This window comes from Tamandua tetradactyla, chromosome X, assembly GCF_023851605.1.
Source record: "Tamandua tetradactyla isolate mTamTet1 chromosome X, mTamTet1.pri, whole genome shotgun sequence".
In the NCBI taxonomy this organism is placed as follows: Eukaryota; Metazoa; Chordata; class Mammalia; order Pilosa; family Myrmecophagidae; genus Tamandua; species Tamandua tetradactyla.
In genome coordinates, this window is record NC_135353.1 from 112,810,865 (window position 1) to 112,838,727 (window position 27,863).

The 27,863-nt window shown below is 38.5% G+C and overlaps 1 protein-coding gene and 1 pseudogene across 5 annotated transcripts in view; one reads left to right on the top strand and one right to left on the bottom strand.

Annotated features, from left to right (window-relative positions):
* KLF8 (KLF transcription factor 8) overlaps nucleotides 1-27,863 on the bottom strand; it is a 267,384-nt gene that overhangs the window by 73,984 nt on the left and 165,537 nt on the right. The gene's annotated exons all lie outside the window — the stretch shown is intronic.
* LOC143670759 (10 kDa heat shock protein, mitochondrial pseudogene) lies at nucleotides 19,650-19,959 on the top strand (annotated as a pseudogene).

A 27,863-nucleotide genomic window follows, 5' to 3' on the forward strand; every position in this document is an offset into this window, starting at 1 on the left:
TTATCATTTCAATAGGAGATCATAAACTGAAAGGAGGGGAGGCAGAGCTATCACTTCAGTACTAAAGGTGTAGGCCAAAATGAAAGAAGACAAGTTATCTTTCAATAGCAGAATCTAGCTGATTTGATTCACAAATGTCCAGGGCTGAGGCTAGTTAATGGCTGGCTTCATTAGAATTAAAGCCTTTGCCCTACAAGAAAATGATCAGATAAAGGGCGTAACAGCTCAAGAGTACTGTTTTTTATTATACCCTCAGCTATATCTATTATTTAGCAGGAATCTTTACTTCCTGTCATTCTAATTCCACCTCTGGTCTCAGCTCCCAGAACTCCAGCCTAGGTACATTACCTCACTTCCCTCTGCTTGTAGATGAGAGGAGTTCTACTGCTTTATCTGATACTTCAGACACTTATAGAGCTCCAAATTAATTTAATCCAAAATATCAAAGTTCCCTCATTCCGTGTTCCTAGGACCTTTGGATCCCCTCTGCACAGATGCAGGTTTTGCTTTCTGCTGTTGGTAGTGGATTCTAACAGGAAAACGCCATCATAACTGAGTTCTTCTACGCCATTGGAGTCAAAGTGGAAATGTTCTGGTTTCTAATAGGCATACTACATATGGAAGCATTTCTGGGATGTGGCTCACTATCCTTGAGTATGCCTCCAAGATAGGAAGTCAATGAGTACTAATTTTTGCTATTAGTTATGCTCTCCAAACAAATAGCACACAATTTCACAAACCTTGTGAAAGCTGATACACATAAATTCACACTGAAATTTAGCATTCTTGGCCACTGCGGACCAGCAGAGCTGGATTCTGGGCAGTTTTAAGGCCTTCCATACTAGGAATCCATTTATTTAACAGCTATTTGTTTGGCACATACTGTATGCTATGAGAGAGATACAGAGACAAGGAGACAGAGTGACAGAGAGATCGATCTGAGCTAGTAAAGGAGGTCGGAGGAGGCTTACTTGAGGAAAATTTAAAGTTAACTACACCCAGAGGGGAAGAAATAGAGAGAGTGGATGTCAGGAATAAAAGCCCTGTAGCAGGAAGGGCCATGCAAACTCAAAAACCTGAAAGGCCAGAGAGATTGAGGAAAGTGAGCAAGAGGGCATGTAGTGCAAGTTGAGGAAGGGTCAGACTCCACAGGAGTCAACAGAGAACCTGAAGAGTCTTGTTTTTATCTGAAGGGTCATTAAGGACTTCAAGAAGAGGAAAATCATGATCTTATATGCATTATGAAAATATATCTGTGGCTGCATCATGGAGAAGTGATCAGAGGAGGCAGAAGGACATTAAGGGAGACCAGGTAGGGGGCTGGTACAGAGAGTTAAGCAATAAAGGATTATAGCTGAGACTAGATCTTATCAGTGAAGATGCAGAGTAGTGGACTGATTTTAGAAAACAGTAGGAGGTCATATTAACAGAATTTGTTAATGGATTGACCATTGGAGGTGAGGGAGGGAGAAGTGTCTAATATGATTCTTAGAATTCTGACTTGAGCCACTGGGTAAATAGTGGTGTCATTTCACTGAGGAAGAATGGAAAAGAACTGGGTTTCAGGAGAAAAGATCGTAAGTTTGGTTTAGAATGTGTTGAGCTAAAGGTGCCTTTGATGCAATGTCAAGTAAACAACTGGATATGTGGTTTTTTTAAAATGTTTTTTATTGTTAAATATAACATGCATACAAAGAAAAGAAAGAAAAAGCAATGATTTTCAAAGTATACTTCAACAAGCAGTTACAGAACAGATTTCAGAGTTAACTATGGGTTATCATTCCACTATTTCAGATTTTTCCTCCTAGCTGCTCCAAAACACTGGAGCTAGAAGAATTTTTTTTTCTTTTTTTGTGAAAAATAACATATATACAAAAAAGCAGTAAATTTCAAAGCATACTGCAACAATTAGTTGTAGAACAAATGTCAGAGTTTGGTATGTGTTATAATTCCACAATCTTAGGCTTTTACTTCTAGCTGCTCTGAGATATTGGAGACTAAAAGAAGTATCAGTATAGTGATTCAGCAATCATACTCATTTGTTAAACCCTACCTTCTCTGTATAACTCCATCATCACCTTTGATCATTCTTCCACTCTTTAGGTATTTGGGGTATGCATTCTAAATTTTTTTTCAATCTACTCAATTTATTTTGATCTTTGTTCTCCCTATTATTTATTTTTTATCCATATGTTTTACTCATCTGTCCATACCATAGATAAAAGAAGCATCAGACACAAGGTTTTCACAATCACACAATCACATTGTGAAAGCTGTATCATTATACAGTCATCATCAAGAAATATGGCTACTGGAACACAGTTCTACATTTTCAGACAGTTCCCTCCAGCCTCTCCATTACATCTTGGATAACAAGGTGATATCTACTTAATGCGTAAGAATAAACTCCAGGATAACCTCTCCACTCTGTTTGGAATCTCTCAGCCATTGACACTTTGTCTCATTTCACTCTTCCCCCTTTTGGTCGAGAAGGTTTTCTCAATCCCTTGATGCTGGGTCTCAGCTCATTCTAGAGTTTTTCTCAATCCCTTGATGCTGAGTCTCAGATCATTCTAGGATTTCTGTCCCACGTTGCCAGGAAGATCCACACCCCTGGGAGTCATGTCCCATGTAGACAGGGGGAGAGTGGTGAGTTTGCTTGTGGCTGGAGACAGAGGCCACATCGGAGCAACAAAAGAAGTTCTCTTGGGGGTGACTCTTAGGCCTAATTTTAAGTAGGCTTGACCTATCCTTTGTGGGGTTAAGTTTCATGTGAACAAACCTCAAAACTGGGGGCTCAGCCTATAGCTTTGGTTGTCCGCACTGCTTGTGAGACTATCAAGAAATTCGACTTGGGGAGGCTGAATTTACACCTGTTCTCACCATTCCCCAAAGGGGACTTTGCAAACATTTTTCCACTCACTGATCAAATCACTCTGGGATTCATTGGGGCATCACTCTGGACAAACCAATAAAATCTAATGTCCTACCCAAGGTTCCTTGTACTTATGTTGTTCAACCAACTATCTACATAAGTTATATTAGGAGATGCACTAGTCAAAATATAAATTTTGTACCAAATAAACATTTTTGCTTTAGTCTCACACATAAGTTGAAATTTTAAAATATTAATTACCATCTATTTTCAGCACCCTGCAGTAATGACATTCCTTTGTTCTTCCTCATGCAAAAACATGTTAAAATTTGTACATTTAGTCATTATCTATACACTCTAGGCATTCCTAGATTATACCGTCTCAATCTTTATCATCTATCTTTCTTTGTGATTTCACTTATGCCCCCAGTCCTCCTCCCCCTATCATTCTCACATTCAGCTTCATTCAGTATTTTAACATAATTGTATTACAGTGAAGTAGTGTTGTGCTGTCCATTTCTGAGTTTTTATATTCAGTCCTGTTGCACCATCTGTATCCCTTCAGCTCCAGTTACCCAATATCTTACCCTATTTCTATCTCCTGATGGTCTCTGCTACCAAGGAAATATTCCAAGTTTATTCAGTAAGACCATACAGTATTTGTCCTTTTGTTTTTGGCTAATCACACTCAGCATAATGTCCTTAAGGTCTATCCATGTTGTTACATACTTCATAACTTTATTCTGTCTTACAGCTGCATAATATTCCATTGTATGTATATGCCACAGTTTGTTTAGCCACCCATCCATTGTTGGACATTTTGGCTGTTTCCATCTCTTGGTAATTGTAAATAATGCTGCTATGAACGTTGGTGTGTAAATGTCCATTTGTGTCTTTGCTCTCATGTCCTTTCAGTAGAGAGAGCATATAGATGGGTCTTGTTTTTTAATCCATTTGATTAAAAATGGATTGCCTTTTGATTAGGGAGTTTAATCCTTTAACATTTAGTGCTATTACTGTATGGGTAGTACTTTCTTCTACCATTTTGCCTTCTGGATTTTATATGTCATATCTAATTTTCCTTCTTTTTACCTTTACTCATGGTCTTCCTTTCTACACTCTTCTCCACACCTCTCTCTTCTGTCTTCGTATCTGTCTCTAGTGCTCCCTTTACTTGCAGAGCTGGTCTCTTGGTCACAAATTCTCTCAGTGATATTTTGTCTGAAAATGTTTTAATTTCTCCCTCATTTTTGAAGGACAATTTTGCTGGATACAGAATTCTTGGTTGGCAGTTTTTCTCTTTTAATAATTTAAATATATCATCCCACTGTCTTCTCACCTCCATGGTTTCTGCCTAGAGAGCTACACGTAGTTTTATTGGGCTTCCCTTGTACGTGATGGTTTGCATTTCTCTTCCTGCTTTCAAGATTCTCTCTTTCTCTTTGACCTCTGACATTCTGATTAGTAATGTCTTGGAGTACATCTATTTGGATCGATTCTCTTTGGAGTAAGCTGCACTTCTTGGATCTGTAATTTTAAGTCTTTCATAAGAGTTGGGAAATTTTCAGTGATAATTTCCTCCATTAGTTTTTCTCCTCCTTTTCCCTTCTCTTCTCCTTCTGGGACACCCACAACACGTATATTCATGCACTTCATATTGTCTTTCAGTTCCCTGAGTCCCTGCTCATATTTTAAAATTTTTTCCCCTATATTTTCTTTTTCTTGCCGGATTTCAGATGTTTCATCCTCCAGTTCAGAAATCCTATGTTCTGTCTCTCGAAATCTACCACTGTAGGTTTCCATTGTTTTTTTCATCTCTTCTACTGTGCCTTTCATTCCCATAAGTTCTGTGATTTGTTTTTTCAGACTTTTGATTTCTTCTTTTTGTTCATTCCTTGCCTTTTTTATATCCTCCCTCAATTCATTCATTTGGTTTTTGATGAAGTTTTCCACGTCTGTTCGTATATTCTGAATTAAATGTTTTGGCTCCTGTATCTCATTTGAATTGTTGGTTTGTTCCTTTGACTGGGCCATATCTTCAATTTTCCTAGTGTGATTTGTTATCTTTGGCTGGCATCTAGGCATTTAATTACCTTAATTATTTATTCTGGAGATTGCTTGCACTTCTTTTCCTCGGGTTTTCTTGTTGGATGAATTTGTTGTCTATCTGTTCTTTGACATTCAATTCAGCTTTATCTGGACCTCTAGCTTAAGTTTTGTTTAACAGAGGAGAATTTTTCAGTTCTTGTTTTCGTTTCTTGCCCTGTTTGTATGGTGCCTCCCCCCCCAACACTTAGGAGGGTCTACTTAGGTATCATAGACTGCAGCCAGATTTTCCCAGACCAAAGTGGCCTCCTATCAGAAGAAAGAGTCACCTGAGTTGGTTTTCCCCGAGGGTGAGACCCAGCAGGCTGAAAGACTTTCCTGTGAAGTCTCTGGATTCTGTTTTTCTTATCCTGCCCAGTATGTGGTACTTGTCTGACTGCAGGTCCCACCAGCATAAGATGATGCAGTACCTTTAACTTTGGCAGACTCTCCCTGCTGGGGGCGTGGTGGAGACAGAGGAGAGTTTGTAGGCTGGTTTTAATGGCTTCAAATGACCAAGTCGTGGTGTCTGAATTCCATGAGGGAGGGATTCCACCTGAGTTGGGCTTCACCCCTCCCCTGGGGAAGGCACAGGCTCCAGACAAGCCCTCAAACGAGTTTGTTTCTCCCTACGCCTGGGGCAGTTGCAGCCTGAGGAGCCCTGCCGCTGTATCCAAAGGCAGTCAAGCCTTTGTAGAAACTTTGTTTCCTTCTTTTTTTTTTCCTTTTTCCATCAGCCCTGCCCCCTTGGCACCAGGGCAAAAATGAGCGATCTCCACTTTGACCAGGTTCACCTGAGCTGGGGGCCTATTTTTAGTAGTCAGAATTTGTGAATTAATTCCACAATTGGTGTTTGGTTGTGCTCAGCCCCTGCTGCTGGTCAAGTCTCTTTCCTTTCCCCTGGGAAGCAGCCTGTGGGGGAGAGGCACTGGCCACCACAGCTTGGGGAACTCACGGTTCTGGGGGGCTCACAGCCAGTCCAGCTGGTCCAGATTGGGGTACACTGTGTGTCTGGTCACTGACATGGCCCCAGGAGCTGTTCTGTACTGTGTCTCGTTATTTAGTAGTTGTTCTGGAGGATGAACTAAAATGTGCACATTGTTAAGCTGCCATCTTGGCCCGGAATGCTCATATAAATGCACTTTTTAGAGCCTCTACTTAGTCTCTCCCCTAACTTATAAGAGAGACTTAGTCTGGAGCTGAACATTTTTTTTGTTGTTTTGTCAAAACAACTTCTCTCCTGAATTCTCCAAATAAGTCTTTTTCAATTAATTGACAATCTCTGACTACAATAGTGAACAATGCCCCATTTAACACACAAATCACCAACACAATATGGTGACCTAGTAATGTCAGTTATAATCCCTTCATAAGAACAAACATTTATTGAGCACTTACTGTATGCTGTATCTTATTCGATAGGCCCTGGAGAGTCTGAAATGAATATGACTTGGTTACTTTCTGCAAGAGACTCATAGTCTACTGATCATTTTGACCACCTATCTTTGTCCCATAGCATATAATTTAGCAATAGATTTCCAAGTTGCAAGGCCACCAACATGTGTTGAGTACCTTTTATGTGCTAAATATGAAACTAGTTACAATATTTGATGTGTATTTATGCATGGAAGGCAGTATAAGGTTAAGAGTACAGACTTTGGCATTAGACTGCCTTGGTTCCAATTCAGCTCTGTCGTTTTCTGGCTGTGTGACCTTGGGTAATATATTTAACCTCTCTTTGCTTCTGTTTCCTCCCCTGTAGAATGAGGCTAATAGTAGTACCAATGTCATAAGATTGCTGTGAAGAAGATTAATAGAGATAATCAAATGAAGGACTTAAAACGATTCCTGGCACAGTGTACACTCAGTGAACATCATTAAGTTGCGTATTGTCTCATTTAATCTTTATACCCATGGAACTCATATGAAGTAGATCATTTATAAGGATGAGGACATTGAGACTTAATGTCACAGTACTAGTAATTGGTAGAGCCAGGATTCCAGCCTAGTTCTAACAGATACCAAAGCTGAAGCTGATGGATATTCCACTATCCCATGAGACATCACTGGGTGACTTAAGTTATTGTCTTTCCTAATCTGATTGCCACAGAAATATTTTCAGATACAGTCAATGACTGCATGTATTAGTGCTAAGGTCTAACTGTTTGTAGGACTCTAGCAAAAGCAACTGACTAATACGGCCTTTGTCAATCTAATATAAGATCCCCTGAGTAACAAGTTAACAATCATCTGCAGTAAATAAAAGTTTAAAAGCGGAAAAAAACAAAGACATTTCCAAGGAATAGTATAAATAATTTACAATGGACATCTATAAGAATCATGATAATAGAAACATTTACCCAAGGTAATAAAAACCTATATTTTTTGAGTATTTTGTATTAATACTAGACTCGTTCTAAGCATTCTGCTTGTATTAACCTGTAAGGCACACCCTATACCCTTAAACACTTTACAGCGCTGTCTGACTGAATGGTATTCTGAGGCCCTACATTTTAAATTGTGATATATAACATATATACAAAAGGCAATAGATTTTAAAGTACAATTTTAACAAGTAGTTATAAAACAGATTTTAAAGTTTGGTATGGGTTACCATTCTACAATTTCAGGTTTTTCCTTTTAGCTGCTCCAAGACACGGGAGATTAAAAAGAATATCGATATAATGATTCAGTAGTCACACTAATTTTTTAAATCCTATCTTCTCTGTTATAACCCCTCCTCCTTTTCCTCCTTCTCTCAATCTTTAGAGATATTTGGGCTACCCCGAATCTAGGTTTTTCATGTTGAAAAGGGGTATAGACAATATGGGATAGGTGAATGCAACTGGTTGATGTTGGAGAGACTGGTACCTCTGGGTTTCAGGACTTATCTGGCCTAGGAGCCATCTGAAAGCTTTAGGTTTCTGAGAAGTAAACTTAGTGTGTGAAACTTTTGTAGAATCTCAGTTAGAGCTCTGAGTATTCTTTAGGGTTCACAGGACTGATGTTGTTTGGGGTTTGGCAAGCTTCAGCTCTTTTTATCCTTGTTCTCTCATATTTTCTATCTCTAATTCTTCATTTTCTCCTTCCCCTCAATCTATAATCAGGCTTGTCAATTCTATCATAAAATGATATGTAAAAGAATACCAAAAACCTGATTCTTTCCTTTAATTTAATTACCAGGCACTACCTTCTATCCTCTTTCATTTCCTTTATTACCTAACTTTTAGAAAGAGCAGTCCACATTCACTGCTACTACTTACCATTTTTTAGCTCCAAGAATACTTTCTAATGAGGCTAGTCTGAGATAACATGATTGTTGGCCTAAGTCCACTTAAGCGCAACCAAAGAACTCCAGTAGGAAATCCCTATGACTACCATGACCAAGTTAAGAGAAGCACCATGTTCATTAGTGGGAAATTTAGTCAGAGCAAGGCCAAAGGGATAATCTGATGGGTAGAGCTGAATACATGGAAAATAACATAAAATAAGTCTGGAGAGAGGAAGAAAGGTCCAACACCTGACTGGCACTAAGGATGAAATGAGGTTGCAGATAACAGCAGGCTGAATGATGTCAGTAATAAGGAAGCATTTAAGAATCAGAGGTTGGTAAAAAAAAAAAATCTTGACCCTTAAGAGCTAGTAGGAAATGAGCTGCAGTAAGGGTCACAGGCTGGGACCAAATTGTCCCAACCCTGGGGAGGCAGGTTCTACCTGCTGTTTTTTTTTTATTTTATTATTATTAGAGCAGTCGTAGGTTTACAGAAAAATCATGCAGAAGGCACAGAATTCCCATATACCCTCCTCTCACAGGCAGTTTTCACTATTATTAACATTTCACGTGACTGTGGTGGTTTGGTAGAAGTGATGCAACAATATTATTATAATTATATTATTTTTAGCACACTGTTTAAATTAGGGCACATTCTTTGTGTTGTACAGTTCTATGGGTTTTTTTGTATTAACTTTTATACAATGTAATATTTCCTATTCATCCCTATCAAATATATAATTGAATGGTGCTAACTACATTAGAAGTTGTGCCTTCATCACCACCATCCATTGCCAAAAATTTTCCATCACCTCAGTCAGAAACCCTGTACCAATTAGACATTAACTCCTTGCTTCCTTCCCCCACCTGGCCCCTGGTAAACTGTATTCTAGTTTCAGATTTTATGAATTTGCATATTCTGTTTATTTTATATAAATGAACTCATACAGTATTTGTCTTTTTTGTCCAGCTTATCTCACTCACAGGATGTCTTCAAGGTTCATCCATGGTATAGCATGCATTAAAACTTCACTCCTCTTTACAGTTGAATAATATTCCAAGGATGGTATATTATGGTATAAGATGGTATCTTATGGCTTTCATTTGCTTTTCACTAATGGCTAAGGACATTGAGCAACTTTTCATGTATTTATTGGCTATCTGTATATCTTTTTTTTGAGGAAATGTATAATCAAGTCTGTTGCCCATTTTTAAATTGGGTTGTTGTCTCTTTTGTTGTTGAGTTTTAGGAGTTCTTTACATATTCTGGATATTAAACACATAAGATATATGACTTCCAAATATTTTCTCCCTTTCTGTAGGCTGTTTTTTACTTTCTTGATGAAGTGCTTTGATATACGAATGTTTTTAAATTATGTCCCATTTATCTACTTTTGTTCTTGTTGTTACTCACGCTTCTAGTATAAAATCTAAGAAAACACTGCCTAGTACAATGTCCTGAAGATGTCTCCTTATGTTTTATTCCTAGGAGTTCCATAATTTTGGCTGTTATATTTAGATCTATTTTGAGCTGATTTTTGTCTACGGTGTAAGGTAGGGATCCCCCCATTCATTCTTTTGCATATGGCTAATCAGTTCTACAAGCACAATTTGTTGAAGAGACTATTCCATTACCCCTGAATGAACTTGGTATTCTTGTTAAATATCAATTGGCCAAAGATGTGAGGATTTATTTCTAAACTCTCAATCTGATTCCATTAGTCTATATGTCTGTCCTTATGACAGTATCATGCTGTTTTGATTACTGTAGCTTTGTGGGTTTAAAATTTTTTTATATGATAACTTTTAGGACTTTAGAAAAATGCATAAAATGCACAATTCCCTTATACTACCCTATTATTTGTGGTACATTTGTCATAAATGATTTATAAATTTACAAACTTTTAAATTTATAAAAAGAACATTTTTATAATAATACTATTAACTATAGTTCATGGTTTACTTTAGGGTTCACTGTTTGCTTTGTATAGTTTTATGCACTTATTCTAATAATTTACATATAACCTAAAATTTCCTCTTTTAACCACATTCAAATATATTATTTGGTGCTGTTAATTATGTTCAAAATGTTATGCTACCATCATCACCATCTATTATAAAAACTTTTCCACCAATCAAAATAGAAACTCTGTACATTTAAGCATTAATTCCCCATGCCCTAATGCCACCCTGGCCCCTGGAAAAATATTTTTCTAGTTTCTTATTCTATAAATGTGTTTATTCTAATTATTTCATACTATTGAGAGCATACAATATTCATTTGTCCTTTTTTGCCTGGCTTATTTCATGCAACATGATGTATTCAATGTTCATCGATTTTGTCACATGTATCAGGAGCTAATTAATTTTCATGGCTGAATAATATTCCATTGACTATACATACCACATTTTATTTATCCATTGATGAACACTTGGTTGCTTCCATTTTTTGGCAATTTTGGATAATTCCACTATGAACATCGATCTGATGTTCATTGTGTTCATTGTTTAAGTCCTGCTTCCAATTTTTTTTTGGTATATACCTAGAAGTGGGGTTTTTGGGTCATATGATAATTCTGTACTGAACTTGCTGAGGAGCTACCAAACTGCCTTTCATAGAGGCTGCACCATTTACATTCCCATCAACAATGAATGAGTATTCCTATTTCTCCACATCCTCCCCAACAATTGTAATTTTCTATTTTTTTTTAAATAGGAGCCATTCTGTTGGGTGTGAAATGGTATCTCACTGTGGTTTGATTTGCATTTCCCTAATACCTAATGATAGTGAGAATCTTTTCATGTGCTTTTGGGCCATTTGTATATCTTCTTCGGAGAAATTTCTATTCAAGTCTTTTGACCATTTTTTAATTGGGTTTTTTGTCATTTTGTTGTTGAATTGTAAAATTTTTTTTGTATATTCTGGGTGTTACCAAGTATTTTCTCCTGTTGTGTAGGTTGTTTTTACATTCATAATAAAATCCTTGATGCACAAAAGTTTCTAATTTAGATGAGGTTCCATTCATCTATTTTTATTTATTTATTTATAAATGAAAAATAGACTTTGGATATAAAGTCTATGAAACCATTGTCTAAGATTCTTACCTACATTTTCTACTAATATTTTTATAATTTTAGTTCTTGCATTTAGGTCCTTTATCCACATTGAGTTAATTTTTATATATACTGTGAGGTAGGGGTCCACCTTCATTCTTTCTTTTTTTTTGTATGCTGTATGGCAGAGGTCACATTTCATACTTTGTCCATGTGACTATCCCCTTATTGCAGTATCATTTGCTGAATTTTTTTGTTTGGTTTTTCATTTGTTTGCTTGTTTAGTTTGTTTGGGAAGTGCATGTGCCAGGAATCAAACCCAGGTCTCCCACATGGCAGGTGAGAATTCTACTACTGAACTACCCTTGTACCCCCACTTCATTCTTTTGATTATGGACATCCAGTTCTTCTGGTACCATTTGCTGATGAGACTATTCCTCCCCAGTTGAGTGGACTTGGCAAACTTGTCAGAAATCAGTTGGCCATAAACATGTGGATTGTTTTCTGAACTCTATTAAATTCCATTGGCCAATATGTCTGTCCTTGTGTGCCAGTGTGGGGCTCAGTTGTTTGAAGATGTCAACAGCCTGCTAAAATAGCTGCCTAAAGAACTTCCAGGTCTGAACTTCCAGGACAGAATGATTCAGCATATGTTATTAACCATGATTCAGTACCCGTTATACAACCATGATTCAGCACATTTGAAGTTTTGATTGGAATTGCACTGAATCTATAAATAACTTTGGATAGAACTGACATCTCTTCCAATTCAAGAACACATACACCTGCTTCTGAGAAGGTACCTTACTCAGACGGCCCCAGGGCATTTACTTATTGACGGGTCATTAATCCCACTTTAAGTCTGGCTTTACTTCCTACTATGCCACTGAAATTGCTTTCTCAAAGGGGTTTCCTTATCACCACATCCTTGTTGGGAGCATTTAACACTGATAATTTTCTCTCTTTGCAATTATTTCCTGCATTGGCTTCTGTGACTCCATATCCTCTAAGTTTTCTTCTTCTATTCTGTCATTTTCTTCTCTGTCCCCTACTTGACTCCTGTACCTTCTCTTTCTCCCTAAATATACTTTTAATCATAGTGTAGCTGTCTGCCCTATTATCACCCTAGTCCTGGGCACACAAATTCAAATACTACAGATATCAAGAAAGTAATAAAAAGAAGTAAAAGCAAGTTAATAGGAACTGTGGCAAACTGGATTGTGCATGCCACATCTAAAAGGGATGGATGCTATTCAGATTCAATGGGAATGTGAGTTTATATTACAAGGTTGTTCTAATCTACCAAAGCTGCCAGAATGCAACACACCAGAGATGGATTGGCTTTTAATAAAAGGGGGTTTATTTAGTTAAACCCAGGCCTCTGGGTTCCAACAACTTTCCCTGGGGTGATTCCTTTCTGTATCTCCAAAGGCCTGGTCTGAGCTGTGAGTGCTGAGATGAGGTACGCTGAGCTGCTTGGGCTGTGCTATGTTGAGCTCTCTCATTAAAGCTTCAAGCCAATTAAATCAAACATCATTCATTGTAGCAGGAACGCCTCCTAGCCAACTGCAGATGTAATCCAGCAGCAGATGAGCTTCACATGCCATTGGCTCATGTCCACAGCAATAGGCAGCTTCACCTGCCAAGTTGACAACTGAACCTAACTAACACAAAGGTCTTCTAAATTTTCTAGGATATGCCAGAAATCTTGACTTCTTTTGAAAATCAGATAACGTTTAACATTGGAAATTAATTCAAGCCTTCAGTGTATCTTTGATCTACTTTTAACTTGTAAGCCACCCTTTTTCATACTCTTTGTGTCCTCTTTCTCTGCATCTTACACAATCTCATTTAGATGAAGCCAATTTCTCACCTGAGTTCTAGACTTTTATGTCCAATTATCCGTTAAATGTCTCCACTCAGATGTCATAAATATAAAACATGGCACTTTATTTCCAACACCGACCCAACCCCCAACATCTGCTACTTGGACTAATGTAACCACATCTTTTCAGTCTCCTTGCTTCCATTCTTGTTCTGGAAAATCCATTTCCCACCTAGCAGAAACCTTCCATTATATTTAGAATAAAATCCAAACTCTTCATATTGCCTACAAAGAAGGGTATGAATGATTTGGACCTGGTTTTGTTTGTTCTTTCTTTGAGTAAGGTTTTTTGCTCTGCTTATGTCCCCTTCAAAAATGAATCACATTTTATAAGTCTAAAACTTATTATAAAATCTATAGATCCATTAACATATATTTCATCTTGCTATTTCTATTCCATAGGAAGTGTACAGTACAGTTTACGATGTATTTATCTAGTGAACAAAAAATATGTTTGTGGAGGATAGTTTGATTTAAAGTCTCCATCACCTAGGATTGCAGAACTGGTTAATGAATTCATAACTGCTAGGAGTGGGAAAAGAACATAGCAAAAAAAGAAGGTAAGAATATTTGAAAGAATTTGGGGCATAATTTTAAGTCAGTCACATTTTGCTTTCTAACCTATGGCTTTAAATTCTCTCTATCCATTCTTTAAATTTACTCCCCCAAACAATAACAAAACTGCATTATGAATCTTTGATAGTGTTTTTGTGCATGTGCATGTATGTGTTTGTGCACAGCATGTAGCATTCCACAAACATTTTTTAATTTCTTTCACAAAAATTTTTGAGGTAAAATTTACATTCATAAAATTAACATGCTAAACTTTATCATTCACTTGGCATTATTATGTTCACAATGCTGTGGAATTATCGCCTCTACTAGTTCCAAAACGTTTTCATTACCTCAAACAGAAACTCCAGATGCATTAGGCATCCATTCCTGATTCCTCCCTACCCCCAGCCTCTAGGAAGCCTTAATATGCTTTCTGTCTCTATAGATATACCTATTCTGGATACTTCATATAAATGGAATCATATAATAATATAATCTTTGTCTATGGCTTCTTTCATTTAAAATGATGATTCTGAGGTTCAAAATGTGCTAGTATTTATCAGTAATAAATTTATTTTTGTGGCTAATTAATATTTTATAGTATGGACAAAAAATATTTTCCTTATTCATTCTTATTTGATGGACATTTTGGTTGCCACCATCACTAGGCTATTGTGAATAGTGCTGATATGAACATTGTGTGCAAGTATTTGTTCCAATATCTGTTGTAAATACTTTGGAATATATATGAAGGTGTGGAATTGCTGTGTCATAGGGTAATTCTATATTTAGGTTTTTAAAGAACCACCAAAATGTTTTCCACAGCAACTGTATCATTTTATAGTACAACCAGCAATGTATGTAGGTTCCAATTTCTCTCTACACACACCAATACTTGTTATATTTCATTTTTTTATTATATACATTCTAGTGGGCATCAATTGACATCTCATTATGATTTTAATTTAAATTTCCCTAATGACTGAAGATGCTGAATATCATTTTCATGTGCTTATTGGCCATTTGTATATCTTCTTTAAAAAAATGTCTAGTTAAGTCCTTAGCCCATTTTAATATTGGATTATTTGTCTATTTGTTATTGGGTTGTAGGAGTTCTTTATATAGTCTGAATATTAGGCCCTTATTAAATACATGACTTGCAAATATTTTCTCCTATTCTGTCAGTTGGTTTTTCAGTTTTGTGATATGGTCTATAGATACACAAAAGTTTTAATTTTGATGAAATCCAATTTATCTAGTTTTTTTCTGTTGCTTACACTTTTGGTGTGTGCTTTTGGTGCCATATCTAAGAATCCATGACCAAATCCAAGATCATGAGGATTTACTCCTAAGTTTTTTTGTAAGACTTGAATATTTTAGCTCATAAGTTTAGGTCTTTGAAATAATTTCTGTATATGGTGCAAATTAGGAATCCAATTTCACTCATTTGCATGTGGATATCCAGTTGCCCCAGCATCACTTGATGAAGCAACTATTCACTCTCCATACAATTGTCTTGGAACCCTTGTCAAAAATCAATTGAGCACTTCTTTGGAAAATGGCAGAATAGGGAGCTCCATGACTCAGTCCTTCCATGAAAGAAACTACTAAATAGAAACTCTTTGAAACAACTATTTTGAAACTACTGAGACCAGAAGAGCACTGTACAGCATCCAGGGAACAGCAGGAGGAAGAGGATGATAAATTATAGGAAAAAACTGTAAATTGCTCTGGTGGCTGCTGGTGCCCATCCCTCACTCTGATGGCAGGCTCCCACAGGGTCCAGTCCATGGCTAGCTGCTTGTGACAAAAACAGATGTAAAAATCTTCCTTCCCAAGAACAGAGGTGGACATAACCAATCACTGATCACAGGTTTTGATTAGTAAATTCAGATTGCTGGATCTCAGTTCTGAGGGCAACCATTGTTTCAATCCTTCCAGGACAGTAGAGATTGTAAGATGTAGTACTTCCTCAGGGCTGTGAGGGACATTAGTTGAAGGGCTACATTTGCTGAGAAGGGCAGGAAGTCTCAGCTTTGGGGAGCCATTGAAGATTTTGGCACCTCTCCTGATCCCCTCCCCAGGGCACTTTAGAGGTAGTCTGCTTAAGCTTCACGGGTCCCTGACCTTTTTTTGTCTAGGGAAGACTGACTGGGGAAAGTCCTCTCTGGGGTGACACTAATCCAGAATTTTCCCTCCAGGAAAAAGCAGCATGAGACAATGAAAGGAGTATATAGAAGCAGACAGTCTGGGACAAAGGCTTGCAGGGTTCAAATACACAGGAAAACTCCTGGGAAACAGTGGGGACAACTAAACTCCTATAAACAGGGGAATTCCAAAACAACTAATAAGCAAAGGCCTAGGGCAAGACAGAGGCCCAGAGACACAGAAACCAATGCACACTGCAATCAACTTAGGCAGACCTTTCTGATAGGAGGGCTGAAAATCTCTGTCTTACTACCAGCTGGTTCTAAAATCAAGAAATAGACATCCCAGGGAGCAAATCCTAGAGTTTACATACTCAAATATTAACATGTACAGTGTGTAATATCAATAGAAGACAAACTGAGAAACAGGCAATGATGGCACATCCAAAGGAAGAGGATAAAAATACAAAAAACACCAATGAAGAAGAAAAGAATGTGGACATACTGAACAAAGTCTTTTAAAATGATCTAAAAATGCTGAAGGAGATGAAGGAAATACAGAGCAAGAACTAAAGGATATCAAGAAAACAGAGAATGAACAATTTAACAGTCTAAGTAAAGAGAGAAATTTTTAAAAAGAACCAAAGATAACTACTAAACTTGAAGCCACAATAATTGAAATGAAAAAATGCCCAGAAAGGTTTCAAGAGCATATTGGAACTTGCAGAAGAAAGAATCAGTGAACTTGATGACAAGATACTTGAAATGAGTCAGGCTGAGGAACAGAAAGAAAAAAGAAATATTTAAAGCAAAAATAACCTAAGACAGCTAGAGGACACCACCAAGTGCACCAATACTAAATACTATGGGTGTCCCAAAAGGAGAAGAGAAAGAGAAAGGGGCAAAAGGAATATTCAAAGCTGCAAGAAAAAAAACGTGTTATGTACAAGGTAGCCCCAATTAGATTGAGTGCTGACTTCTCATCAGAAACTATGGAATAGAAATAGCAGTGGGCTGAAATACTTAAAATATGGAGGAAAAACAACTGGCAGCCAAGAAGTTTGTATCTAGGGAAATGCTCTTTAAAAACGGAGGGAGATATTAAGACATTCTAAGATAAACAAAAGCTAAGGGAGTCCATTACCACTAGACCTACCCTACAAGCAATACTAAAGTGAGTCTTAAGATGGAAAGTAAAGAACACTTGTTCTAGTTTGCTAGCTGCCAGAATGCAATATACCAGAAATGGAATGGCTTTTTTTAAAAAGGAGAATTTAATGAGTTGCTAGCTTACAGTTCAAAGGCTGAGAAAAGGTCCCAGTTAAAACAAGTCTATAGAAAGGTCCAATCTAAGGCATCCAGGGAAAGATACCTTGGTTCAAGAAGGCTGATGAAGTTCAGGGTCTCTCTCTCTCATCCGAGAAGGCATATGATGAACACAGTCGTTCTTTCTCTCTCAGCTGGAAGGGCACATGGCGAGCAAGGCATCATCTGCTAGCTTCTTCTCCTGGCTTCCTGTTTCATGAAGCTCCTCGGGAGACGTTTTCCTTCTTCATCCCCAAAGGTCGGTGGCTGGTGGACTCTCTGCTTCTTGTGGCTTCTCGTTCTGCTCTGCTCTCTCTGAATCTCTTTCTCCAAAATGTTTCCTCTTTTATAGGACTCCAATAAACCAATCAAGACCCATCCAAATGGGTGGAGACATGTCATCACCTAATCCCGTTTAACAACCACTCTTGACTAAATCACATCATCCAGGGAGATGATCTGATTACAGTTTCAAACATACAGTATTGAATAGGGATTATTCTACCTTTATGAAATGGGATTTATATTAAAACATGGCTTTTCTTAAGGGGCATACTTCCTTTCAAACCAGCACAACACTATACTGTGGTTTGTGGGGTTATAAAGAAATAAAGACCTGCATAAGGTTCACCATTTGGGTAATTATAAATTCCAGTATTATGGTATTTGGTATGTAACTACACTTCTCACTTCCTACAGGTGCTAAAATGCAAATGTATAAAGCATAATGATAAATCTAGGTTTTTGGACATACATGTACAAAGTTATAAGTTGTAACAAATACTAAAAAAATGATGGGGGGATACAGGGGTATAAGAATAGAATATGTGCATGCTATTGAAGTTAAGTTTGTATAAAACCAAATATGATTGTTGTATATTTAGGATATTAAATTTTAACTTTCTCTATTTTCAGATTATAAGATCTTAAATACAGAAAATCCTGAAAAGCCCACATCAAAACTCCTAGAGCTCATAAATGAGCTTCCTTAGTAGCTAGACTGAGAAAGGAAACAAGAAAAGATACAAATTAATGAACATTAGAAATGAAAGAGGAGACAGTACTACAGACCCTGATGAAATAAAAAGGACTATTAGACAATACTATGAACAGCTATATGCCAATAAATCTGATAACCTAGATCAAATGGACTGATTCTTAGAAACACACAAACTACACATTGACTCAAGAAGAAATAGAAGATCTCAATAAACCAATAACTAGTAAAGAGATTGAATCACTAATCAAAAACCTCTCAACAAAGAAAATCCCATGACCAGATAGCTTCACAGGGAAATTATACTAAACCTTCCAAAAGGACTTAACTCCAATTCTGCTCAAGCTCATCCATAAAATTGAAGAGTAAGGAATACTTTCTAACTTATTCTAGAAAGCTAACATCACCCTCATAACAAAGCCAGATAAAGATACCACAAAATAAAGAAAACTAGAGCCCAATATCTCTGTGAATATTGTTGTAAAAATTCTCAACAACATACTAGCACACTGAATCCAACCAGGTATTTAAAAATACACACCATGATCAAGTGGGAATTATCCCTTATTATTTCTACATGAGAAAATCAATTAATGTAATTGCTACATTAACAGAATGAAGGGAAAAGCCACACGATCTTCTCAATTGATGTAAAAAAAGCATTCCATAAAATACAGCATGTTTTTTTTTGATACAAACCTGAAGAACACTAGGAATATAAGGAAATAATTTCTTCAACATGATAAAGGACATACATGAAAAGCTCATGGCTAACATCTTACTTAACAGTGAAAGACTGAAAGCTTTCCCTCTAATATCAGGAACAAGACAAGAATACCCATTCTCACCACTGTTTTATACTGGAAGTTCTCACCAGAGCAACTGGGCAAGAAAAAAAAAAGGCATGCAAATTAGAAAAGAAGAATGATCACTTTCTCTATTTGCAGATTATAATATCTTAAATACAGAAAACCTTAAAAAATCCACATCAGAGTTTCTAGAGCTCATAAATGAACACAGCAAAGTGGTGGGGAAGAAGATGAACACCCCAAAATCAGTAGTGTTTCTATATACAAGCAATGAAAAATTAGAAGAATAAAGAAAAAATTCCATTCACATAGCAACAAAAATAATTAAATACCTAGGAATCAATCTAACCAAGGATGTAAAGGAAACTTGTACAAAGATAGCTTCAAAACATTGCTAAAAAATAAAGACCTAAATAAACAGAAGAATATTCTGTATTCATGGATTGGAAGACTGAATATCATTAAGATGACAATACTACCCAAAGCAGTTTATATATTTAATGAAATCCCCATCAAAATTGCAATAATCTTCTTTACAAAAATGGAAAAGCCAACCATCAAATTTATATGGCTTTTCCCATGTTCTTGCATCCTGAAGGCCAGACTGCACATCTCTTTCTGGTGGTGGTGCCATGAGAAAGAGTACAAATTATGTCAATCAAAACCATGGTAGGACAGGCATTTAGAAAGTTTATACCCCTCTTTGCCCAAGTATTGGTTGAAAGGAGTACTTCTGAAACTGTAAACAAAAGGAGGAATTGTGCTTCCAGAAAAATCTAAAGGAAAAGCATTGGAGGCAACAGTAGTAGCTGTTGCATTAGGATCTAAAGTAAAGGGTAGAGACAGTCAATCAGTTAGCATGACAGCTGGAGATAAAGATCTTGTCCCAGAATATAGAGGCATGAAAATAGTTCTTGATGACAAAGATTATTTCTTACTTAGAGATACTGACATTCTTAGGAAGTATTTAGAGTAAAATATATCACTATTGGAATGGCATCATGTGAAGCTACCCATTCCACTGAAGTTCTGAAATCTTTGACAATGTAAATAATTTCCAAGTCTCTCTTTTATAATAATAATGATGATCCACTGTCTCTAAAATTTAATTTCACTGTAATAATACATACATTTCCAAATAAAAATATGTCAATAAAAATGTATATGGAAGGGTAAGGGGCCCCAAATAGCTAAAGCCATATTGAAAAAGAAAAATTAAATTGGAGGACTTACACTTCCAAATCCTAAAACTTATTACCTAGCCACATTAATCAAAGCAGCATGGTACTGGCATAAGAGCAGACAAACAGACAAATGGAATACAATTGAGAGGTCATAAATCAACCCTTACATTTATGGCAAACTGATTTTTGACAAGGTGGCAAAAAATATTGGGAAATAATAGTCTCTTCAACAAATGGTGCTGGGAAAACTGGATCTTCATTTGCAAAAAAGAGGAGGACCTCTACCTCACACCTTATATAAAAAAAAAACCTCTAAATCTATTAAAGACCTTAGTATAAGAGCTAGAACTACTATACTCCTAGAAGACAACATACAAAAGCATCTTCAGGACATTGTGTTAGGCAGTGGTTTTGTAGACTTTACACCTAAAGCACAAGCAACAAAAGAAAAATTAGATAAATGGGACTTCATTAAAATTAAACACTTTTGTTCCTCAAAGGAATTTATCATGAAAGTAAGAAGACAACCTACATAATGGAATAAAATATGTGGAAACCACATATCTAATATAGGAATAATATCCAAAATATAAAAAGAAATCCTCTAACTTAATAACAAAAACAGGCACAAACCAATTTTAAATATGCAAAAGACTTGAACAGACATTTCTCCAAGAAGATATACAAATGCCCAGGAAGTACATGAAAAGACACTCAACATTATTAGTCATCAGGAAAATGCAAATGAAAACCTCAATTGAGGTATCATTTCACACCCATTAAAATGACTACTATTAAAGAAATGGAAAAGAACAGTTTGAGAGGATGCAGAGAAATAGGAACACTCATTTTTTGCTGGTGGGAATGTAAAATGGTGCAGCCGCTGTGGGAGAGAGGAGTTTGCCAGTTCCTCAGAAAGGTACATCCAGAACTACCATATGACCCATTACTAGGTATATACCCAATCCCACTAATAGGGGTAGCAATCTCATTACTAGGTATATACCCAAAAGAATTGAAAGCAGGGACTTGAATAGATGTTTACGCAACAATGTTTGTAGCGGCTTCGTTCACAATTTCCAAAACATGGAAGCAACCCAACTGTCCATTAACCGATGAATGGATAAATAAACTGTTGTATATACATACAATGGAATATTTTTAGACACAAAAAGGAATGAGATATTGACACATATAACAACATAAATGAACCTATAATACATCATGTTGAGTGAACTGAGCCAGGCACAAAAGCACAAGTATTGTATGATCTCACTATTTAGAAAAAATTTATTCTTATTGATAAATCTTAACATACAAACATTCCATAAATGGTGTACAATCAATGGCTCACAATATCATCATATAGTTGTATATTCATCATCATAATCATTCTGGAGAACATTTGCATCACTCTGAAAAAAGAAATAAAAGGAGAAAAGAAAAAATTCATACATACCATACCCCTTACCCCTCGCTCTCATTGACCACTAAGTATTTCCATCCACCATTTTATTTTAACCTTCATCCCCCATATTATTTTTTCATTTGCCATCCATATTTTTTACTCATCTGTCCATATCTTAGATAAAAGGAGCATGAGACACAATGACATTACAAAAGCCATATGTGGAACCTGTTTGTCTAGTTGGGCAAGTGCTGGCCTGTCTGTTGCAATGAGGACATTTCATAGGATTAGATCATGATCATGTCAGCTGTATCACAGCTGATTCCATTTGTAATCAGCCAAAGGGGAGTGTCTTTTGCAATGAGTGAGGCTTAATCTAATCATGGGAAGCTTTTTAAGGAGGATTGAGAAGAGACAGACTCTCTTCCTGCTTAGGCTGGTGAGCCTCTCCTGTGGAGTTTGTCCAGACCTTCCATTGGAATCATCAGCTTCACAGGCTGCCCTGCAGATTTGGAACTCTGCTTTCCATGGTCACATGATACACTTTTATTAATTTTATATTTGTGAGTGTTTCCTGTTGATTCTGTTTCTCTAGAGAACACTAACTAATACATCTTGGTACCAGGAGTGATTCTTAAGGAACAGAATCTTAAAAATGGGTTTTTATGAATGGTTTTCTACACTGACTGGACTCAAAGACACTAAGGACTCTGATTCCCATAATCAGAATGACACTCCCAATCCATGGAGTGAGTTGGGAAAAGAGATAGTCAAAACATCACCATTCAATTCTCCTAATGCTTCGCTTGTATGAAGCCAGGCTCTGGGGGATAATGTTTTTGACACCTTTACAGAGTTTTGTGGAAATAAGAGGTATAGAGATGTTGGCTGGTTGTTGTTAGATACGCTGGCTACATTAAGGAGTGAAATGGATGAACATAAGGCTTCAAACAAGAAGCTTAAGCGCCATCTGACAGACGTAGAAGTTTCAATGAGTATCCTGAAGGAAAATCTTATTTCCTATGGCCGTAGACTTGAGATCTCTGAAAATCAGACTCAGAATCTTATTGTTAGAGTAGGAACTTTACAAACCAAACTGAAATCTCAATGTTGCATGGTATCTGCAGTTAAAGTGAGGGCACTGATTGGAAAGGAGTGGGACCCTGAAAAATGGGATAGTGACATACGGATTGATAATGATGTCGGGGGTGAGGTAGAAACCGTAGGTCATGCTGAGTCTTCTCTAGATAACCCTGTAATAGTCTGCCCTGAGGACATAGCTGCACCACCTCCAGCCTGCCTTGAGGAGTAGGCCACCCAACCTCCTCCTGAAGGGATTAGCCCTAGAGTGATTAATCCTGTTTCAACAGAAGAAACTCGAAATAAATGCCCTGAAGCAAATGCTTGGAAGATATTTCAAATTCTTTTTCATGACCCACCCCCAACACCCCTCATTTCTTCCAGACCTATAGCTAGACTAAAGTCCCAACAGGCCCCTAAAGGTGAGGTACAAAGTATCACACATGAGGAGGTACGTTATACTCCAAAAGAACTGTGTGAGTTTCCCAATTTATATACACAGAAATCAGGGGAATATGTGTGGCAATGGATTTTAAGGCTGTGGGATAATGGTGGGAGGAATATAAGGCTGGGTCAGACTGAATTTACTGATATGGGCCCACTAAGCAGAGATTCTGCATTCAGTGTTATACCTCGAGTGGTTAGAAAAGGTATTAACAGTTTGTTTGGATGGTTGGTTGAAACATGGATCTGAAGGTGGCCGACATTACCTGAGGTTAAAATGCCAGAACTGCCCTGGTATAATGTAGATGAGAGGATCCAGAGGCTTTTAGAGAGATTGGAATGTTAGAGTGGATTTAACATTCAAAGCCTCCTCTTACACCCTAGGAATGTCCGGAGGATGCACCTTTTACCAGAACAGTGAGAAATAAATTTCTGAGACTAGGACCATCATCCCTAAAGAGATCTGTGGCTGCACTTCTCTGTAGGTCAGATATTACTGTAGGAACTGCTGTGACTGAGCTGGAATCCTGAAACACAGTGGGGATGACAGGATCCCGAGTTGTCAGAAGCCAGGTGGCAGCATCTAATCGCCAAAGACAGGGTAGACGTGGCTATTATAATAGACACCAAACTCAAAGCAGGAGTCAAAATTATACTAATCACAGAGATTTGTGGCATTGGCTAGTAAATCATGGGGTACCTAGAAATACAATAGAAGGGTGGTCTACTAAACTCTTGTTTGACCTGTATAAAAAAAGAGGTCAAGTGAATAGAAGTCTAACCTGAAATACAAAAACACAGAGTCATGGCCCATGAATCAACTTTCACACTTGAGACAGTTTACAGACCCTGAGCCCCTTCAATGAAGGGGAGGCCAGGTCACTTTGCGGGAGAACCCTGTTACACTGCCACAAATTTATACTGTTAATCTTCCTCCAAGCCTTCCCCAAGGAGACCAACAGCATTTTACCAGGGTAACTGTGCACTGGGGAAAAGGAAATGATCAGATATTTGGGGGATTATTAGACACTGGTTTGAAAGTGACATTAATTCCAGGGGACCCAAACATCACTCTGGTCCACCAGTCAGAGTGGGGGCTTATGGAGGCCAGGTGATCAGTGGAGTTTTAGCTCAGGTCCATCTCACCGTGGGTCCAGTGGGCCCCCGGACCCATCCTGTAGTTATTTCCCCACTTCCAGAATGTATAATTGGTATAGACACACTGAGCAACTGGCAGAATCCCCACGTTGGCTGTCTAACTCATGCAGTGAGGGCTACTATGATCAGAAAGGCCAAGTGGAAGCCACCAGAGCTGCCACTACCGAGTAAAATAGTAAATCAGCAGCAATACCAGATTCCTGGAGGGATTGCTGAGATTGCTGCCACTCTTAAGGACTTGAAGGATGCAGGGGTGGTGATTACCACCACATCCCCATTCAACTCTCCTATTTGGCCTGTGCAGAAAACAGATGGGTCTTGGAGGATGACAGTGGATTATCGTAAGCTCAACTAGGTGATAACTCCAATTGCAGACCTATACTAGTGTCATGGTTAGGGACAGGTGTGTCAACTTGGCCAAGTTGTGGTACCTTTCATCTGATTGGGCAAGTGCTGGCCTGTCTGTTGCAATGAGGACATTTCATAGGATTAGGTCATGATCGCGTCAGCTACATCCACAGCTGATTCCATTTGTAATCAGCCAAAGGGGAGTGTCTTCTGCAATTAGTGATGCTAAATCCAATCATGGGAAGCCTTTTAAGGAGGACTCAGAGGAGACAGGTTCCATTCCTGCTTTGGCTGGTGAGCCTCTCCTGTGGAGTTCATCCAGGCCATCCATTGGAGTCATCGGCTTCACAGCCTGCCCTGTGGATTTTGGACTCTGCATTCCTACGGTCACGTGAGACACTTTCATAAATTTTAAATTTGCAAGTGTTCCCTGTTGATTCTGTTTCTCTAGAGAACCCTAACTAATACAACTAGTAAGTGTGCTAAACCCCATCCTGGGGTGTCCTCCAAGGACAGTGGTGAGGGGAATGTGGTACCATTTCTTTAGCAAATTACTACATTCCCTGGTACCTGTTCTGCAGCTATTGATGTGGCAAATACTTTTTTATCAATAGCTGTTAGTAAGGACCAGCAGAAACAGTTTGCTTTCAGCTGGCAAGGTCAGCAATATACTTTTACTGTCCTACCTCAGGGGTAATGAACTCTCCAGCTCTATGTCATAATCTTGTCCACAGGGAACTTGATCATTTATCCCTCCCACAAGACATCACACTGGTCCATTATATTGATGTCATGTTGATTGGATCTAGTGATCAAGGAGTAGCAACTACTCTAGACTTACTGGTAAGGCATTTCCATGTCAGAGGATGAGAGATAAATCCAACAAAAATACAGGGGACTTCCACCTCAGTGAAATTTCTAGGTGTCCATGGTGGGGGGCATGTCAAGATATCCTTCTAAGGTGAAGGAGAAGTTGCTGCATCTGGCCATCCTATGACCAAAAGAGAGGCACAACACCTAATTGGTCTCTTTGGATTTTGGCGACAACATATTCCTCATTTGGGTGTGCTACTCCGGCCCATTTATCGAGTGACCAGAAAAGCTGCTAATTTTGAGTGGACCTGAACAAGAGGAGGCTCTGCGACAGGTCCAGGCTTCTGTACAAGCTGGTCTGCCACTTGGGTCGTATGATCCAGCAGATCCAGTGGTGCTGGAAGTGTCAGTGGCAAACAGAGATGCTGTCTGGAGTCTTGGCAAGCCCCTATAGGAGAATCACAATGCAGATCCTTAGGATTTTGGTGCAAAGCTTTACCATCTGCTACAGATAACTACTCTCCTTTTGAGAAGCAGCTTTTGGCCTGCTACTGGGCCTTAGTAGAGACTGAACGCTTAACCATGGGCCACCAAGTTACCATGAGATCTGAGTTGCCTATCATGAGCTGGGTGTTGTGTGACCCACCAAGCCATAAAGTTGGGCATGCGCAACAGCACTCTACTGTAAAATGGAAATGGTATATATGAGATAGGGCCAGAGCAAGTCCTGAAGGCACAAGTAAGCTACACGAATAAGTGTCCCAAATGCCCATGGTCTCCACTCCTGCCACATTACCTTCTCTTTCCCAGAAGAAGAGCTATGGCCTCTTGGGGAGTTCCTTACAGTGAACTGTCTGAGGAAGAGAAAATTTGGGCTTGGTTTACAGATGGTTCAGCACGATATGCAGGTACCACCCAAAAGTGGACAGCTGCAGCACTACAACCCCTTCCTGGGGTGTCCACCAAGGACAGTGGTGAGGATAAATCCTCCCAGTGGGCAGAACTTCAAGCAGTTCATGCGTTCATTTTTGGGGAAGGAAAACTGGCCAGAGGTGCATTTGTATACTGACTCATGGGCTGTTGCTAATGGTTTGGCTGGATGGTCAGGGACTTGGAAAGACCATAATTGGAGAATTGGTGACAAAGAGGTCTGGGGAAGAAGTATGCAGATAGACCTATACTAGTAAGTGGGCTAAAAACATGTTCATATTTGTGTCTCATGTGAATGCACAACAGAGGGTGACTTTAGCAGAAGAAGGTTTTAATAATCAAGTGGATAAGATGACCCGTTCTGTGGATCCCAGTCAGCCTCTTTCCCCAGCAACCCCTGTCATTGCCCAATGGGCTCATGAACAAAGTGGTCATGGTGGTAGGGATGGAGGTTATGCATGGACTCAGCAACATGGACTTCCACTCACCAAGGCTGACTTGGCTATAGCCACTGCTGAGTGCCCAATCTGCCAGCAGCAGAGACCCACATTCAGCCCCCAATATGGCACCACTCCCCAAGGTGACCAGCCTCACTTCATGAAAGGGGCAGCGATTTGTTCTAACTGGAATAGACAAATACTCTGAATATGGGTTTGCTTTCCCTGCACGCAATGCTTCTGCCAAAACTACCATCCATGGACTTACAGAATGCCTTATCCATCGTCATGGTATTCCACATAGCATTGCTTCGGATCAAGGAACACACTTCACAGCAAATGAAGTGCGGGAATGGGCACATGCTCATGGAATTCTCTGGTCTTACCATGTTCCCCATCATCCAGAAGCAGCTGGATTGATAGAATGGTGGAATGGCCTTTTGAAAACTCTATTACAGTACCAACTAGGTGGCAATACCTTGCAGGGCTGGAGTAATGTTCTCCAAGAAGCTGTATATGCTCTGAATCAGCATCCAGTGCATGGTGCTGTTTCTCCCATAGCCAGGATCCATGGGTCCTGGAACCAAGGGGTGGAAATGGGAGTGGCACCACTCGCTATTACCCCTAGTGATCCACTAGGAAAATTTTTGCTTTCTGTCCCTGCGACCTTGAGCTCTGCTGGTCTACAGGTTTTACTTCCAAAAAGGGGGAGTGCTTCCACCAGGAGAAACAATGATTCCATTGATGGAATGTAAGACTGACACCTGGTTACTTTGGGCTACTCAGGCCCCTGAATCAAGAAGCTAAGAAGGGGACTGCATTATTGTCTGGGGTGATTGACCCTGACTATCAGGTTGAAATAGGACTGTAACTGCACAGTGGAGGTAAAGAAGAGTTTTCTTGGAATATAGGAGATCCCCTAGGGCGTCTTTTAGTACTACCATGCCCTGTGATTAAAATCAATGGAAAACTGCAACAACCCAATCGAAGACTATCAATGGCTCTGAAACTTCAGGAAAGAAGGTTTGGGTCACTCCACCAGGCAAAGAACCACAGCCAGCTGAAGTGCTTGCTGAGG